Here is a 19,137-nt window from a genome sequence, read left to right as displayed (position 1 = left end):
CAAAAAACTGGGGGTCGGGCGGTAGCGCAGCGGGTTAAGTGCACATGGCGCAAAACGCAAAGACCAGTAAGAATCCTGGTTCCAGCCCCTGGCTCCCCACCTGCCGGGGGGGGGGGGGGGTCCGGGGGGGGGTTGTTACTTCACGAGCTGTGAAGCGTGTTTTTCTCTCCCCAACTTCCCCTCCTCTCTCCATTTCTCTCTGTCCTATCCAACAACAATAATAACCACAACAACGAAAAAACAATAAAACAGCAAAAGGGAAAAAAATGGCCTCTGGGAGCAGTGGATTCGTGGTGTTGGCACCGAGTCCCAGCAATAACCCTGGAGGCAAAAAAAAAAAAATACAAAAAAATTCTATGTTTATCTCTACTTAAAATAAGGGGTCTCAGCGAAGGGAGCACATAGCTGAATGCACACATTCTGCTTAAGGGCCCAGGTTCCAGCCTCTGTCCCCATCTGCACGAGCAGTGGAAGAGGCCTGCAGGTGTCCTCTCCTCTCTCCAGTCCTCTGCACTTCCCTCTTTCCTCTTTCTCTGTCTTATCTAATAAGACACAAGGGGCAGGGAGACGGCTTCCAGGAGCGGCGGACTTGTAGTGCCAGTACTGAGCCCCAGAGATCACTCTGGTGGCAGGAAAAAGGAAACAAACAAACTAAAATAAGCACACTGCTAAATTTATTCTCTTAGACTGACCACTTTCCATTGCCAGACTATTAGCTGTAAATAAAATCAAATTTATCCAAGTAAAAAAATTATATCTGCAAGTCAAAATATTCAATGGTTATAAAGAAAAAAAATTCTCATCATGATAGAGGAACAAGTTCTTATCTCCACACTCATGTTTTTAATGTACTTACTCCTTGACAAATGTCACAAATTCGGCCAAAGATAGTAAGAAGCTGAGATAGATTATTTATTTATTTATTTATTCCCTTTTGTTGCCCTTGTTTTATTGTTGTAGTTATGTTGTTATTGGTGTCCTCGTTATTGGATAGGACAGAGAAATGGAGAGAGGAGGGGAAGACAGAGAGGGGGAGAGAAAGATAGACACCTGCAGACCTGCTTCAGTGCTTGTGAAGAGACTCCCCTGCAGGTGGGGAGCCAGAGGCTCCAACCAGGATCTTTACGCTGGTCCTTGCGCTTTGCGCCACCTGCACTTAACCCGCTGCGCCACCTCTCGATTCCCACTGAGAATTTTAAGACCACAAAAGCCACCAAGGAATATGAGAGTTTTCATTTATACATAGACTGATCAAAGATTATGATATAGCTAATTTGTTAGCTGGTTCATTTAACTTCTATCCATAGTTCAGTTTTAATTCAAATTCTCAGAATTTAGTTTTACTATGAAAAGTCATACAAGATGGCTTAGCCTATCTCTATGAACCTGGAATCATTCTGAAGCTAGTATGCTAGCAATAGCCCACTAATAGAATTCAAATCTACAGGAAACAGAAACAGAGGTGTCTAAAATCGAAATCATTTTTGAGACCAATAGTCATCTTAAGAAAACTACCTCAAGAATAGGGAAGGAAAAAAAAAAAGCTGGGGGGTCAGGCAGTGGCACAGCGGGTTCAGCGCACATAGTATAAAGCACAAGGCCCAGCAGCAAGGATCCCGGTTCGAGCCCCAACTCCCTGCCTGCAGGGGGGTTGCTTTACAAGGTCTGCAGGTGTCTATCTTTCTCTCCCCCTCTGTCTTCCCCTCCTCTCTCCACTTCTCTGTCCTATCCAATAAAAACGGAAAAAAATAATAATAAAAAATGGCTGCCAGGAGCAGTGGGATACGTAGCATGGCAGCAAGTCCCAATGATAACCCTGGAGGCAAAAAATTTTAAAAAGCCTGCTTAAAGACAAAACACCAAACTCAAAACAACTTATTTTCTGACTCTTGGTCTTATCTCACCTAGGAAGAACACAGCTGTTTTAGCTCTGGACTACCACTTATCAGGAATTCCATCCATCTTGGAATTCGTTCACTTACTTGAAATTCCACCCTAATCCCCATTAACTTGTTGGCAAGGAGAATGGAATTTTTTTTTTTTTAACAGACGATGGTATCCTGGCTAAGTTTGCTATCATACCTTCTTTGCTATGGTTCTTTCGTCCTGTACTATATCTCCAAAATGGCTGCAATATAACAGAACGCTCAACTTGGCATCAGAAAACGCATTCTAAAACCTAACTGCCCCTTCAAACTATATGACTCAGTATTCTATCATGTCTCTGGCCTTTGTTTACATGTATCTTCTCCTTCCACCTTATTAGATGAGCAAAGGCGTGGCACAACACTTCAGTGGCTCCCTCCGGTTCCTCCTTCCGGGTGTAACCTCCCCCAAAAAAATTATTTAAAGGAGGAGGCTTAGCTGTGCACACATGCATGAGGCCCTGGGTTAAGTTAAAAATATGGGGGTAAAAAGTCATCCTAAAGTTATCATTGCTTTAACTTGCTTTTAGAAACAGTCATTTGGTTTTGAAATTTCATTCAACATGAAAGTAGAGTGAGGCTTTTGTGTTTATCAAAGGGATTTTTTAAAATAGTGTCTGCTCAGACATCAAAGATCCCATCCGTCTTTGAAGCCCTCCCCACAATAGTTTTATCCTCGCAGTCATTACCCTGCACTGTCAGTCTTCTTCTAAGACAATTTCTTGTGGAGTAAAAATCGATCCTACAACCTTTCTCACTCTTGATACTGACAATAGGTACCAGCACATAGGAGGGCCTCTAGAATGTATTTGCTGAAATGTCCACATTCAAACTCTTTTCTGCACTAATGTAGGCCACTTTTAAACCAACCTCAGACTCGGTTTTCTCTTCAGTAATAGATACACAAAGCCATATCCTAATTCATGGCATTGTGTGAGGGAATAAAGCACTGGATTTGGTATGTATGCAGGTGGCTATCAAAAAAAAAAAAAAAAAAACTACTTTTTTTTTTTTTTCCTCCAGGGTTATTGCTGGGCTCGGTGCCTGCACCATGAATCCACCGCTCCTGGAGGCCATTTTCCCCCCTTTTTGTTGCCCTAGTTGTTGCAGCCTCGTTGCGGTTATTATTGCCATTGTTGACGTTGCTTTGTTGTTGGATAGGACAGAGAGAAATGGAGAGAGGAGGGGAAGACAGAGAGGGGGAGAGAAAGACAGACACCTGCAGACCTGCTTCACCGCCCGTGAAGCGACTCCCCTGCAGGTGGGGAGCCAGGGGCTCGAACCGGGATCCTTACGCCGGTCCCTGCGCTTTGCGCCACCTGCGCTTAACCCACTGCGCCACCGCCCGACTCCCAAAAAGCTACTTTGTAATGAGAAGTGGTTCAGTAGGTGGGGAGTATTCCATGTGTGAGGCCCCACACATGGGGGGAGGGGGAGGGGTTTGGGGAGGGAGAGGGGGAGGGGAGGGGGAGGGGAGGGGAGGAGGAGAGGGGAGGGGGAGAGGGGAGGGGGAGAGGGGAGGGGGAGGGAAGGGGAGGAGGAGAGGGGAGGGGGAGAGGGAGGGGGAGAGGGGAGGGGGAGAGGGAGGGGGAGAGGGGAGGGGGAGGGGAGGGGGAGAGGGACCCTCAATTCAACTCCTGGCACCTATGTGCAAGAATGATATTCTATTTTCTCTCTCATTAAGTATCTGTAAATATTTTTAGAAATTGTAAAGAATTCATCAGTTAAAAGAATTTATCAGTTGGGATAGGGTAGGTAGCATAATAGTTATGCAAAGAGACTTGTGCCTGAGGCTCCAGAAGTCTCAGATTCAATCCCCTGCACCACCAGAAGCCAGAGCTGACCAGTGCTCTGCCTATGTGAACTGTGCGTTATAGTAACCCTAACAATAATATTATGAGAGTTTTTTTTTAAAGCTCAGCTGTGCAGAGAAGAAAACTGAAAGACACACAAGTTAGGAGATTTGACAACAGTTAAGTAGCTATCCAAGCTGCCATACTCAAGTGAAAGGTAAGATGAAACAACAAAGAATAAAGGAGCTATTATTTCAACGCCAAAGTTTTTTTTTTTTTTCTTTTTCCCAGAGCAGTAACTCCGAGAACTAGCAATTCAGGTCAGGAATATAAACTCTGTAGATAAAAGGAAAAAATAGTGACTGTTTGAATTATCTGGAGATTTCAAGGCTGCATAATGCGAAAGTTCAGCAATCTTACACTAAGTCAATCACAAGTATAAGCATTTATTAATGTCTTAAAATTAACTGCTTGATTTGAGTCCACAGCACTCACTGTAGGGGAAAAAAGGTATTGGGGACCAGGGGCTGGCACACCTTGTTAAGCATACATAGTACTAAACTAAGCACCCACGTCTGAGGCCCCAGCTCCCCACCTGCAGTGGAGACGCTTCACAAGTGGCAAAGCAGGTCTGCAAATGTCTCTCTCTCCCCCCTCTCAATTCTCTGTCCTAGCCAATAAAATGAAAAAAAAATGGCCACCAGCAGCAGTGGATCTGTAGTGCTGGCACCGAGCGCCAGCGATAACCCTACAGGCAAAAAAAAAGTTATTGAAGGATAAAGGTTAAGAGTTACGGCCAATTTTAGTATGTGAGACTGCTCTTTAATAAAAAATTAAAAAAATCAAAATGAGAAAACACTGAGTGCCACTAATCAGGTCCAAAAAAAAAAAATGGCAAACTGCCTATATTATCCTTTTCAGCACTACTTGTAAACTCTAGCTCCTAACCTAATAAAAGCCTTTATTAAATAAAGTACTTCCAGGCCTGTTGGCTATATAAGCCAAACGGTGTCACAAATTTTTGCTGGCATCTTTTCCCTCCTCCTAAAATATTGGCACTATCAGTAGCAATGTTCCTAAAAGCAGGCCTTTGTATTTCCTTGTCTAAAGGCATGAATGAGATGTGGCATTTCCTCTAATAAAGCCATTTTGCTCTCTAAGATCAGAAACCATACCCATATTTTGCTAAGGTAGTAAACTGCCTCTTAGATGTACTGCCATTCCATATGGTCTCACAATTAGCTAAGGGCAGCTCTACATTACCCGGGATGGGTGGTGCCATCCTAAATAGTTCTCTGACCTCTAAATTTCTGTTTACATGAGGGTAGGGGCTATGCTGTTAATTAATAGTTCCACTACCTTGGTGAGAAAGCTTATAAGTGAGGGCAGTGGAGGATAGACACACAGAAGGGAAACTGTACAATTTGTTAGAAGAAGATCTTTATGGCATTCTAAGGCAAATGAAATGGTCAAACCAGTCAGGATTTGGAGCTATCCTCTCGTGTGGTGGAAAAGTAGGAGGTTGGCTAGAATTGAAGATAAGCTGCAGTTGTGACCTCCACTTCATCCATTTCTCCCACACTTCATCACCACCTGCCTCAAACACTCACCAGTCAGTCCTGCTTATCGATGAGTTTGCTATTTTACAGTCGGCATATAAAAGTGATCTTTCAGTACTTGTCTTCTTCTCTGACTCATTTCATTTAGCATCACACAAGATTTTATTCTTTTTGATGGTCAAATATATCCTAGTCTGTGTGTGGTCATGCAGCAAATAGCCTTGTGACCAACAACAGATCACATATATGAAGGTGACCCAACAGGCCTAATTAACTGTGTAGACTAGACCATCAACATGACTATTACACTCTGATAGTCACACAATAACGAACTCAGCTAACATCACGTCCCATAGCCTCATAAGTTTCTCAAAATGTGCTTTGTGTCAATCAAGGTGTGATTACACAACACAATTTCTCTGTTCATTCATCTAGTCATGGACACTTGTTATTTCCACATCTTGGTTATTAAATGATACTGCATTAAAAATTAGTATGATAGTACAATGCTTGTATATTTTAGTATATTTTAGCATCCAATGCTTTATCCACTGCTCCATCTCTGAACGCTCTTCTCCCTGTGGCCCCCCCAACACGGGAATATTTCTCTTCAAGTTGTCCCATAAGCCTCATAAGTATCTATTACATTATTATCTAATACATTTGTTTTAGCTCTTCCCTTTTTACTGGTTACTTTTATTGTATTTTTTAAGGTCAGTACTTTTTAATTAATTTATTTATTCCCTTTTGTTGCCCTTGTGTTTTTTATTGTTGTAGTTATCGTTGTTGGATAGGACAGAGAGAAATGGAGAGAGGAAAAGGCAGAGAGGGGGAGAGAAAGATAGACACCTGCAGACCTGCTTCACCGCTTGTGAAGCGACTCCCCTGCAGGTGGGGATCTGGGGGCTTGAACTGGGATCCTTCAACCGGTCCTTGCACTTTGCGCCACGTGAGCTTTGATCCTCTGCGTTGTCACCTGACTCCCTCAAGGTCAGTATTCTTTCGCTATGATTTATGGTTGTTCATAAAAGATTGTTATTCACAAGAGAGAGCTGGAGTATTATTCGGACATACAAGATATGGGGAAGAAAACCCGGGACCTCATGCTTGAGTCCAACGCCTTGTCCACAGTGCCGCCTCCCTGGACCCCCTTTTCATGATTCGTATTAATACTCATCCTATGTCTTCTACTTTTTCTTGGTTAACATTTTCTTCATTGAGATTCTCACTTCAAGGACCATCTTTAGAACTGCTGGCGTCTTTAGGAAGTTTACCCACAGAATATGCAGTTTTGTGCAAGTTCTTCTCTTAACTCACCAGTGTGGGTAATTTGCTGTCTTCTCCTTATGTCTGCTGCTCCATGCAGACCTGAGCTAGGGCTCTGCACCTGAGCTAGCCTGCATGGCAGCAGCAGTTCGCTGTCACAAGTGCTTGACAGAGGATACAGCACTGAAGCTGTGACCAGGAGGCTGATATGAGAACAGCTCAGTAGTCACTAGGCTGCCATCACTGTGGGTTTGAGTCTAAAAGGAAGCTTTCAACTCTAGTTGGGCGGGCAGAGAACAGAATCTGGCAGGCTGTGTGGGCAGGCAAAGGAGCAGGGTAGACAGTGCCCTTAAAAGCTGAAAGGGTTAGATTTGTTTGCTAGCAGTCAGGTGTAGACTGGTGAAGTCAGATCTGTCTGTCTTCCTAGAGTCAGTACTAATGCCTCACTCCCCATCTAACTCTGCTGCTAGGTGAAACTTCTGAAATCTGCACCCAGGATCTGTTACCACAGAAACCTAATTCTTCTTTTCGTTAGTGATTTAATATTGATTTACAAAATTGTATTGTAATAGGGGTATATAATTCCATACAGTTCCCACTGGCGTTCTGTGTCCCATCCCCTCCACTGGAAACTGCAGTGGTTCTCCCAAGGTCACCGATACGGGCTGACTGTGTCACTATCTGTATCTCTGTATGCTTATATTTCCCCCATTTTTCAAAGGTCCTGCTTTCACTTCCTTTCTGATTCACCCCTAGACCTATGACTACTTCCAAGTGTCTTTCCTTTTTTCTCTATCAGTAGAGAAGAGCAACAGTGCCTGGCTTCCTCTAGTGATTTCCAGATTTGCTTTCCTTTCATTGATGGTATAAAAACAAGATTCCTGGGGAGACAGGTGGTAGCGCAGTGGGTTAAGCGCACACGGTGTTACGGTTCGAGCCCCCGGTTCCCCACTTGCAGGGGAGCCACTTCACAAGCATTGAAACAGGTCTGCAGATGTCTATCTTTCTCTCCCTGTCTTCCCCTCCTCTCTCCATTTCTCTCTATCCTATCCAACAACAACGACGACATCAATAACAACAACAATAATTACAACAAACAGGACAACAAAAGGGAATAAATTAATAAATATTTTTTTTAAAAAAAAGGTTCCTGGTGACAAATGCTTCAGATCCTGGTTGGATGGGAGTACAGAGACCTATGGCTTTACTTCCCCTGTCGTTTACCCCTCTGGAAGTATGGACTAAAATTCTTCTGGGGTACAGAGGTAGGAATTCTGGCTTCTGTAATTGCTTCTCCACTGGACATGGTCATTGGCAAGTGGATCCATACCCCCCAGCCTATTTCTATCTTTCTATGTTGGGGCAGGGCTCTGGAGAGGTGAGACTTCAGGACACATTGGTGAGGTCATCTGCCCAGGGAAGTCAGGATGAAATCCTAGCATCATCTGTCACTTGGTGGCTGAAATGCAGTAAGATGGAAAGCAGGACAAAAATGTAGAAACCTAATTCTATCATAGCCCCAACCATCCCTTCAGCAAGATTACAGCAAAAGATCATCAAAAAGGCTGCCACCACAACTCCTACTCAGTTTATAGCCTTTCATTTCTAAAGACTTTTAAAGGAACACATTTCTAGGAATTTATTATATGACTATTATCAGACCAACCAGATAATTTACATCAATATTAGTGGTTCTCAAGCTGTGGCATGCATCAAAACCACCTACAGAGTTTATAAGATAATTGATTTCTAGGTTCCAATAGAAGATTTTATGATTTTGATGGTCTGAGTGGAGGTAAAATTTTTGTACTTCTGAGAAATCTGCAAGCAACACTGATGCTGTTGGGTCCAAGGAAAACACTAAGTAAGAACCAGTGATCTAGATAGTGGCTTTCCTAATGTGACTGAAGTAGGTATGTTTTTATTGATTTTGTGTGTATATGCAGTTGTGTGCTAGCAAATTTGCTCTAAGATAAACTAGGCAGGGAGGGTAAGCTCTGCTTTATATTACGACTACCACAGCTAGTATCAAGCTATCGTTGAATTAGGCTTGTGTAATTGTCAGCTTGGGTATCAGAGCTAGCTGGCTCAAACACACCACTTACAAGAACATCTAAAATGAGATGGCAGAGGACCTAGTGGGGGTTGTATTGTTATATGGAAAACTGGGAAATGCTATGCATGTACAAAGTATTGTATTTACTGTCGAATGTAAAACATTAATTCCCCAATAAAGAAATTAAAAAAATAAAATAAAATGATAAGGCAAAAAGTAGTAACAGCTATCTTTGTACAAAAAAAAAAAAAAAAACCTTTATGGTTTTACTTTTTCAACGGTCTACAATTAAAATGATTAACATTATAAAAATAAAGTGAATTTATCCATTTAAGAATTTCAAGGCTGGAGAGATAGCGTAATGGTTATGCAGAAAGACTTTCATTCTTGAGGCACTGAATGCCCCAGGTTCAATCCCCAACATCACATAAACCAGAGCTAAGTGAGCAGTGGAGGAGAAAGAAAAAAAAAGTTTCCCTAAAATTAAAATATAGTATTATCTTTACTGAAAGAGCAGTGATAGTTAATGTAGCCCTACATTTCACACTTGCACTATTCTTTCATCCTGGTCTTGCCAAAGTGAAAGGAGAGAGTCTCCATGGCCAAGTGGAAAATCTCTTAACTAAGTCCTAAAGCATCAGCAGCTAGATGTTGTCTTTATAAAATGAAGTGTTAATATCTGCTCTATAACCCAGGCAGAAAACAGACTGCAACAACAAAAATGAAAGGAAGTAGATCGTAACTACATGCAAATTTCTATAAACTGAGTTTCACAAAGGAAGCAAGAATGTAATCCCTCTAGCTTTGTTTTTTTAAAGATTTTATTTATTTATTAATGAGAAAGATAGGAGGAGAGAGAGAAAGAACCAGACAGCACTCTGGCACATGTGCTGCCGGGGATTGAAATCAGGACCTCCTGCTTGAGAGTCCAGTGCTTTATCCACTACGCCACTTCCCAGACCACCCCTCTAGCTTTTCTAATCAAAGTATTTTTTTAAATTTCTTTTATATTTATTTATTTTCCCTTTTGTTGCCCTAGTTTTTTCACTATTGTTGTAGTTATTATTGTTGTTGTTACTGATGTCATTGTTGTTGGATAGGACAGAGAGAAATGAAGAGAGGAGGGGAAGACGGAGAAGGGGAGAGAGAGACAGACACCTGCAGACCTGCTTCACCGCTTGTGAAGCGACTCCCCTGCAGGTGGGGAGCCGGAGGCTTGAACCGGGATCCTTACACTGGTCCTTGTGCTTTCAGCAACTACACTTAACCCGCTGCAATATTGCCCGACTCCCTCTAATCAAAGTATAGGCTTGACTGACAAGCTGCACCAAGTATAGTAAATGAAACAAACAAAATAATATAAATGCCTCAAAATAGATTAGATAACTTAAGAGCCATGAAATGGGTTAACATGCACCTATTACAAGGTGATACAGCAAGTCTGCCAACATGGGAATAGGGTAGAAATTGTTTAAATGAAAAAATGCAAGTTATGAAATTGTATACACAGTTCTATTAATATATATTTGTATACATATGAATTTGCATGTGCAATAATATTTAAAGGCCGGAAAAGCATAGCCAATGATAAGTCTTTTCATTTTGTCTCCCTATGACAAGAGAAAGCTAGCAGTGCCGGCTGCCTTCAATGCTGTGCATCTGACGTCTATGAGAAGGCTGGCCATTCTGAGGCGCCTGTGTCATGAGGTGGGCTGGAAGTACTAGGTAGTAACAGCCTCCTTGGAGGACAAAAGAAAGGAAAAGGCCAGGATGCTTTACCAGAAGAAAAAACAGCGTATAAGATTTCAGAACAGGCCAAAAGCGAAGCAGAGAAGAAAACTGACAAGCTCACAGAGGTCTTTAAGCCCCATGACTTGTAGTCTGAACCCAATAAACTTGTCTGTTTTGGTATTTGTAGTTGGGTGGCCTGCCTGTCCCTCCGTGGGGCCCCAGGATGTGGGGAACCCACTAGGGCGGCAGGCTAAGCAAGGACTGGGAACACAAGGTTGTTTGTTACTACTGCTTAGGAACAGAGTTTTTATTTTAAATTTTTTTTTAATTATCTTTACTTATTTACTGGATAGAGACAGCCAGAAATTGAGAGGGGTGTGAGAGAGACACCTGCAGCACTGCTTCCCCGCTTGTTAAGCTCCCCCCCACCCCCCGCACGTGGGGACGGGAGGCTTAAATCCAGGTCCTTGCACAATGCAGTTGGGGCATGAACCCCGCATAGTGATCTCATACAACTTCTGATGCCCCAACACCTTAACTTCTGTCAGTCATCCCTTGCTATCCACAGGAGACCGTTTTCAGCACCGCCAGACATGAAAATCCAGAGATGCTCACGTCCCATACCTTCATTAACCACCAGACACAGGCATAAGCAGGCAAGTCTTCAATAAGCCCAATTCCTAGTCCCCACCCTTCAGCCATTCCACGTCACAGCACAGGCTAGCCAAGACTAGCTGGCCCACCAAGTGAGCTCAAAATGCAGATGCATGAGCACACTAATCATCAGTATGCTTTAAACCATTAAGTTTAGGGTGGTTTGTTCTGCACCAATATTCAACTGTAGTATGTAACTTATAAATAAAAGTGTGTGGGGGGGTAGCGTATAATGGCTATGCAGAAAGACTCTCATGCCTGAGGCTACGATGTCCCAGGTCCAATCCTCTGCCCTACCATAATCCAAAGCTGAGCAGTGTCCTGGTAAAATTAAACAAAGTAATAGAAGATAAAATAAAAGTTGGAAGCCAGCGAAATGGCTCACTTGGACAGTGAGTGCACTGCTTTGTCATGCCTGCATCCCAGGGTTTGAGCCCAGCCCCCACACCAGTGAAGGAAGCTTCGGTGCTGTGGTCTGTCTGGCTCTCTAAGAATAAATGAATATAATTTGGAAAATGCACAAAAGAAAAAAAAAATCACCCTAAATTCACCACTGTGATTCTGACATATATTTTACAGTCAAGAATGCATTTTATCCTCTCCCAGGATACTTTGCACTCACCTGTCTTGAGGTATCTGAGGGTCGCTGGCCCACCGATATTCCACCTTCAGGTGTGGCCGAGACCTTGGGTTGCAACTGCAGCTGCACTGGTCCTCTTCCCAAAAGTAGTTGCTTACAGCCCAAGTCTGGAATTTTTCAAGGAAATAAAATGCTAAATATAGAGATCTTTTCAGTTACTGATCCAATCTTTGAGTAAAAGAGAAGGACAATATCAGCCTGGGAGTGGCAGAATAGTACACACGAGGCCCAGAAACACACAGTAAAAGGGAATGATTGTAGATAGCACCACAAACAATGCAACAGTCTTGTTCTGAATAAACTGATAAGAAAGGGGGCGGCGCTGGGGGAGAAGGCCAATCCACTAAACAAACTTGGTTTGGACATCTTCCAGAAGACAAGTGGAAAGAAGGCGTGATGTGCAAGTATCTTCTCCCGTTTCTGGGTTGCTTGGTCATCCCTGTGAGTCTGTCTGCATTTGCTGTGAAGCTTCAAATCTGATGTGTCGTGTAGTCCACGCTCATCTGCTTGAAGATTCAAGCATAGACATCACTAACATGAAGATTCTGCAAAGTTTCACCAATACTTTCTTCTATAAATTTCAGTTTCTGACCTAGCATTCAGGTCTTTGGTCCATTTTGACTTGATTTTGGTGCTTGGTGGTGAGTGGTGGTCAAGTCTAGTTTCACTGTTCTGCCTGTGGCTGCCCAGTTGTCCCAGCACCAGCTGTTGAGGAGACCTTTACCCCTACTGAACGGTTTTGGCCCCTCTGTCATACAGCAGGTGGCTGTGTGTGGGGGGGCTTATTGCTGGACTCTAGACTCTGTTCCACTGACCCACGTGTCCATTTTTATTCCGAGACCACGGTGATGTATCTGCCACTGCTTTATAAACTCAAGCTGAGAGGGCGGTGCCTACACTGTCTTCCCTTCTTTCTCAGAATGACTTGAGCTATTCATGGAGTATGATCTTCTATCTCCTGATCCCCTCTCAAATTCTCTCTGTCCTATCGAATAAAGATAAGTAAATAATTGGGGTGGGGGGATGGACACCAAGAGTTGTAGATTCATTGTACAGACACCAGGCCTGTTAATGCAGAGGTGACACACCAAACATTCATGCCTGATGTCCCAGAGTTGGCAGGTATGGCCGGAGAAGACAGCATAATGGTTCTGCAAAGACACTCATGTCTGAGGCTCCAAAGTCCCAGGTTCAATCCCACACACCACCATAAACCAGAGCTGAGCAGTAATCTGGTAAAAAGAAAAAAAGAGAAAAAGAAAGAAAGAAAAGAGGAAAGGAAAGGAAAGAAATGGAAGGAAGGAAGGAAGGAAGGAAGGGAGGGAGGGAGAGCTGAAAGGTTGTTTTTTAATCAGTTCTTTCCCCCTACTTTTGTTGCCTTTGTTTTCTTATTGGTGTCGTCGTTGTTGGATAGGACAGACAGAAATGGAGAGAGAAGAGAGGGGGAGAAAAAGACACCTGCAGACCTGCTTCACCGCCTGTGAAGTGACCCCCCTCCCCCGCAGGTGGGGAGCCAGGGGCTTGAACCAGGATCCTTGTGCTTCACGCCACATGCACTTAACCCACTGCACTACCACCCAACTCCCCAGAGTTGGAAGGTTTAATCCACAACATCAACAGAAAAATAAAAAGAACAAGCACCTATAAGGGAGGTCAACATGGACTTCCTATATCTTCCTGAAAAGGCAACATAAATTTCTAATACAGGTTCCTCCCCAAAACCCCACTAAGGGAGTCGGGCAGTAGTGCACGAGTTAAGCGCATGTGGCATGACCCCGGCTCCCCACCTGCAGGGAAGTCGCTTCACAGGCGCTGAAGAAGATCTGCAGGTGTCTCTCTCTCCTCCCCTCTGCCTTCCCCTCCTCTCTTCATTTCTCTGTCCTATCTAACAATGACATCAATAACAACAACAATTACAACAGTAAAAAAAAAAGAAAGAAAAAGAAAAACAAGGGCAACAAAAGGGAAAAATAAATATTTTAAAAAATTTAAAAACCCACTAAAACAAAAGCTTTCTGATGTAGCCACATTTGAAAATGTACATGGGTAACGTGACTGACAAGCTTTTTTTTTGAACACCAGGGCACTGCTCAACTCTGGTTTATGATGGTGCAGGGGACTGAACCTGGGACTTTGAAGCCTCAGGTGTAAGATCTCTTTGCATAACCATTATGCTCTCTACCCTGCCCACTTTACAGTTAAGCTTTTTTAATGCCTAATGTGAAGAAGAGAAGTAATTTTTAAACAATACATCTTAATATAGAAATGATCACACATCCTACAATTCACATTTTTTGAGGAAACATTTTTGTCTGTATATAGAAATCCCATGTATATAGAAATACCATGACCATCACAGCTACAAATAAAAACTGACACAAGTGAACTGAACTGGAAAATCTGATTTTCCAAATCAGTTAGCAACTCTTTTAACACTCTGCACAGGGAGTTGGTTAAGCACACGTGGCACGAAGCACAAGGACCGGTGTAAGGATTCCGGTTCAAGCCCCCGGCTCCCCACCTGCAGGGGAGTTGCTTCACAGGCAGTGAAGCAGGTCTGCAGGTGTCTATCTCTCTCCCCCGTCTACCTCTCCTCTCTCCATTTTTCTGTCTTATCTAACAATGACGACATCAATAACAATAGTAACTACAACAATAATAAAAAACAAGGGCAACAAAAGGGAAAAATAAATATTAAAAAAAATTTTTTTAAAACTCTGCACAAGTAAAATTTGTCCATCTACTCTGTAGTTGCATTCCTGAGAATGCTTAGTGTGTCTGAAAACTTGAGGCTTAAATGTAAAGTAAAATTAAGCATAAATGGGTTTTTAAGGTCTGGGGAAATGTTCAAAATTCACACAGAATTGCCTCCTATCTTGTGGGTTAGAAGGCGCTGCTGCTCCCTGACCCTCCTTAATTGTGGCAACCAAAGCCGCAGTCTCAGAAATCCAAAATATCTCACAAGGGAATATTAAGACCATTAAGAGTCAGTGACTTCAAAACAGACTAGGTCTCAACGTGGCCTTGGCTGGAAGGACAGCAAAAAGGCTTTCACGCCTGAGGCACTGAAGGTCCCAAGTTCAATCCCCAGCACCACCACAGAGCAGTTATTAAAGGGGGGGAATTGAAAAATAAAAAAATAGGGGCCAGGTGGTGGCGCACCTGGTTAAGCACATACACTACAGTGCACAAGGACCCGGGTTCAAGCCCCTGGCCCCCCACCTGCAGGGGGAAAGCTTCACGAGTGATGAAGCAGAGTTGCAGGTTTCTCTCTGTTTCTTTTCCTTTCTAGCTCCCCCTCCTCTTGTCTGAATTTCTCTGTCTCTACCCAAAAATCATAAAATTATTAAAAATAAACTTAAAATAATAGCAAGGCCTCTGACACTGGTGTTTTCTTGACACCAAGCAGCTGATTTGGTGATCAAGTTTAATCAATTGTCAACCCTGGCTAAGGTAAAGAAATTAATATCAGGGAAAAATGGAAAAGCAGAACATTCTCCCTAGGTGAAAGTGATTTGTCAAGCTAAAGGCTGGCAGCATTTTCACCCACATAATGGCAATCTTTGAGGACAGGACGATTTTGCTGGATATAACAATATGCAGTTGAAACATTCTAACACTCAGTAGGTCCAGTGTTTAAAATATTTTTATTTAGTTTCAATCTTTTTTTGTTTGTTGTTATAGTTATTGTCGTCATTGTTTGCTTAGGACAGAGAAATGGAGAGCGGTGGGGAAGACAGAGAGGAAGAGAAACCTAGACATCTGCAGACCTGCTTCACCGCCTGTGAAGTGACTCCCCTGCAGGTGGGGAGCCGGGGGCTCAAACTGGGATCCTCATGCTGGTCCTTGCACTTAGTGCCACCTGTGCTTAACCTGCTGCGCTACCGCCCGACTCCCTTTAGTTTCAATCTTTATGGCATTTCTATGAAACAAATACCATTATTCTTTTCCTATCACTTACAAGTTAGATTTAAATATTACAGTCAAAAAAATCTCAAAACATGTCACAATTCCCAGACACACATAGAAATTCTGCATACTAACAAGTGTTCTGGGGCCACCATGTATATAATTAAACTAAAACACAGAAACTGGCAGGAGTTAGGTGGCGACTCACCCGGTAAGGGAGCACACAGCATTACCACGAGGTAGCTGGCAGAGGACCTGCGCTCAACCCGCCCCCCGCCCCCCGCCCCCCACCCCTGCAGGTGGTGACGCAGTGGGCAGCAGGTTTCCCTCCTCTACCTCTCTCCCTGTCTTTGTCTTACTATTAAAAGGGGGCGGGGTGGAAATGACAATGGTTATGCAAAAGACTTATGTCTCAGGCTCCAGAGTCCCAAATTCAACCCCCCAGCACCACTGTAAATCCAAGCTGAGCAGTGCTCAGGGAAGAGGAAGAGGAAGAAGAAAAAAACAGTAATCATTTGGAAAATCTTACAGTTTGGTGGTGGGTGGTGGTATACCTGGTTGAGTGCACATGTGACAATGTGAAAGGACCCGGGTTCAAGTCCCCAGTCCCTATCTGCAGGGAGAATGGTTTGCGAGTGGTGAAGCTGTATTGCTAGTGTCTATCTCTCCCTCTCTATCATCCCCTTCCCTCTTGATTTCTGACTGTCTCCATCCAGTAAATAAAATAAAGATTAAAAAAAATTTTAAAGAGAAAATCTAACAGTTTTCATCTATGTAGCACCTACTCTATGTTCTGAGAATTGTTCTGAGCATTGTTCTGAGAATTTACAAATGTACATATCATGTTTATCGGAACAAACAAACACTAGACGGCGGGTATAATTCTTATTTTAAAGATGGCTCAGAAACCATGCATTGGAAAGATAAAAGGGCTTCTAAATCAAGATGGTACAGTAACTCCGTGTGTGTGTGTCTGTGTGTGTGTGTGTGTGTGTCTGAATGCTTAAATGATATAAATAAGCAGCCGTCTCAGAAACTGTATCGAGATCTCTTACACAGTGATAGGAACATAAATGCAAAACGTTAAGCACCGTTGAAGTCAATGAAGGAGATGAATTCGAAAGACCAGTAAAGTCACCTGAGTCTCAAGAACAGACGACAACTAACTGCCACTGTGTTTGTCTGTGTTTGTATTCTAAATGGCATTCCACCCTCCATTTCTCAAGTGTCTGACTATTCAGGCTGTTTCTAACGCTTCCTTGCACCCTTTAGTATTTATAAGATAAACCTCACTACTTAGGATAACCAAAATGAACACTTTTTTTTTTGCCTCCAGGGTTATCACTGGGGCTCTGTGCCTGCACTAAGAATCCCCTGCTCCTGGAGGCCATTTTCCCCATTTTTGTTGCTCTTGTTATTATTGTTATTGCTGCTATTACTGTTGGATAGGACAGAGAGAAATGGAGAGAGGAGGGGAAGACAGAGAGGGGGAGAGAAAGACAGACACCTGCAGACCTGCTTCACCGCTTGTGAAGCGACTCCCCTGCAGGTGGGGAGCCAGGGGCTTGAACCCGGATCCTTGTACTTCATACCATGTGCACTTGACCTTCTGCACTACTGCCTGGCCCCTGAACATAACACTTTAAGCCTTTTTTCTTCTTTCTCAACAAACCAAAACCATTATTATATGAAAATATATTTTACTACACTGTAGTCACCAAAAAAAATTTTTAAGTGGTAGCTTTTACAACTCCAAAAGATACCACCCAGATTTCCCACAATTAAAGTGTCTTTATAGCTAAAAATCAAATTTTAAGTGACAAAGGATATCTCCAATTTATCAGCCAGACACAGGACTTTCCTACCACTAGGAAGGGAGTGGTTTCCAGCTTTAGGATGACACAATTGAAACGTTCTGGGAAATAATTGAAAAAACTCTTAAAAAGAATAACTTAGAATGAAAAATGAGTTTTCAGGTCTGCAAAACAGCTCACCTGGGCAGTGTGCGTGCTTTGACTAGCCCCCACAAAGGCAGAGGAAGCTTCAATACTGTGGTGTCTTCATGCCTCTGTCTTTCTATCTGAAGAAGGCAGCCTACACGGGAGTTAGGCGGTAGCGCAGCGGGTTAAGCGCACTTGGCGCAAAGCAAAAGGACCGGCATAAGGGTCCAGGTTCGAGCCCCCGGCTCCCCACCTGCAGGGGAGTCGCTTCACAGGCGGTGAAGCAGGTCTGCAGGTGTCTATCTTTCTCTCCCCCTCTGTCTTCCCCTCCTCTCTCCATTTCTCTCTGTCCTATCTAACAAGGATGACATCAATAACAATAATAATAACTAAAAAAAAAACAATGAAGAACAACAAAAGGGGGAAAAATTAAAAAAAAAAAAAAAAAAAGGCAGCCTACAGCAGTGAAGTCTGGCCACCGCCACCACCCTCCCCCCCAAAAGCATGTTTTGTTTAGTCAAACAAGTGTCAAGTTGATCCACTGCTTAAGGACTAATTAAGCTGTGTAATTTTAGCTAACCTAACATAGTTTAAGGCTCTCTAGCTATAAAACAAGGACATTTTATTTATTTTTACCCCAAATGCTGTTCAGCTCTGGCTTATGGTGGGGCAGGGAATTGAAGTTGGGACTCTGGAACCTCAGACATGAGAGTCTCTTTGCATAACCTCTATGCTATCTCACCTTTGCACTCCTCCGCCCCAAACAGGGCACTTTAAAGTCTCCTGGCCTCTATTTCTAACATTGTAACATTCTTTCAAACAGCTGACAGGAATGTTTGCTAAAAGAAGACACTCAACATTTCATAATATTTTCAAGAACATCAAAGAACTTTACAAAAGCTAATGGTATTCGTTCACCACTTTCTCCCAGAAATCTAAAAACATCTGGCTAGCTTTCAAAAATACTTAAAAATATGGCAACATGTTATATTCTACAACTTCAATATTTTTAGATCACTTACCTTTTAGATTTAACTTTTTAGATTTATATATATATATATGATTATACATATATCATAGTGTATATCATAAAAGTCCAGGAAACATTCAATTACCACTGAAATCAAGACACAGAATAGAGAGAGCTGGGAGTCGGGTGGCAGTACAGCGGGCTAATTGCTCATGGAGCAAAGGGTCCCGGTTCAAACCCTGGCTCCCCACATGCAGGGGAGTCGCTTCACAAGCAGTGAAGCAGGTTTGCAGGTGTCTATCTTTCTCTCTGTCCTATCCAACATCGACAACAATAGTAACTACAACAATTAAACAACAAGGGCAACAAAAGAGAATAAATAAATATTTTTAAAAAAAGAATAGAGAGAGCTGGGGGCACCTGGTTAAGTGCACATTACAGTGCACAAGGACTGGGGTTCAAGCCCCTGGCTCCCGCCTGCAGGGGAAAATCTTCACAAGTAGTGAAGCAGTGCTGCAAGTGCCTCTCTTCCTCTCGATCTCCCCTCCACTCTCAATTTCTCTCTATCCAGTAATAAGTAAATATTAAACATTTTAGAAAGAACGCTGATTAAATATCCCCCAAATCCTTCATCTTTCTGTCCCACCCAGCCGCAACCATTAATTTTCTGTTCCCATGTTTTGCTTATTCCAGC

The 19,137-nt window shown here is 42.9% G+C and overlaps 1 protein-coding gene and 1 pseudogene across 7 annotated transcripts in view; both read right to left on the bottom strand.

Moving 5' to 3' along the window:
* LOC132533498 (large ribosomal subunit protein uL11-like) overlaps positions 1-11,733 on the bottom strand; it is a 29,346-nt pseudogene extending 17,613 nt beyond the window's left edge.
* Positions 1-11,734, bottom strand: part of NUMB (NUMB endocytic adaptor protein) — an 86,535-nt gene extending 74,801 nt beyond the window's left edge. For 5 of the 7 annotated variants that reach the window (XM_060175508.1, XM_060175513.1, XM_060175512.1 and 2 more), the window contains exon 1: positions 11,607-11,734. The gene's annotated coding sequence lies outside the window, so the exon portion shown is untranslated. The remainder of the gene's footprint in view (positions 1-11,606) is intronic. The other 2 variants (XM_060175509.1, XM_060175510.1) reach the window with 2 other exon arrangements.
* Between the last annotated feature and the right edge of the window lie 7,403 nt (positions 11,735-19,137).

Source organism: Erinaceus europaeus, chromosome 16, assembly GCF_950295315.1.
Source record: "Erinaceus europaeus chromosome 16, mEriEur2.1, whole genome shotgun sequence".
NCBI classification, from domain to species: Eukaryota; Metazoa; Chordata; class Mammalia; order Eulipotyphla; family Erinaceidae; genus Erinaceus; species Erinaceus europaeus.
Note: the sequence above shows the minus strand (reverse complement) of the source record. Positions and strands in the feature narration are given on the sequence as shown.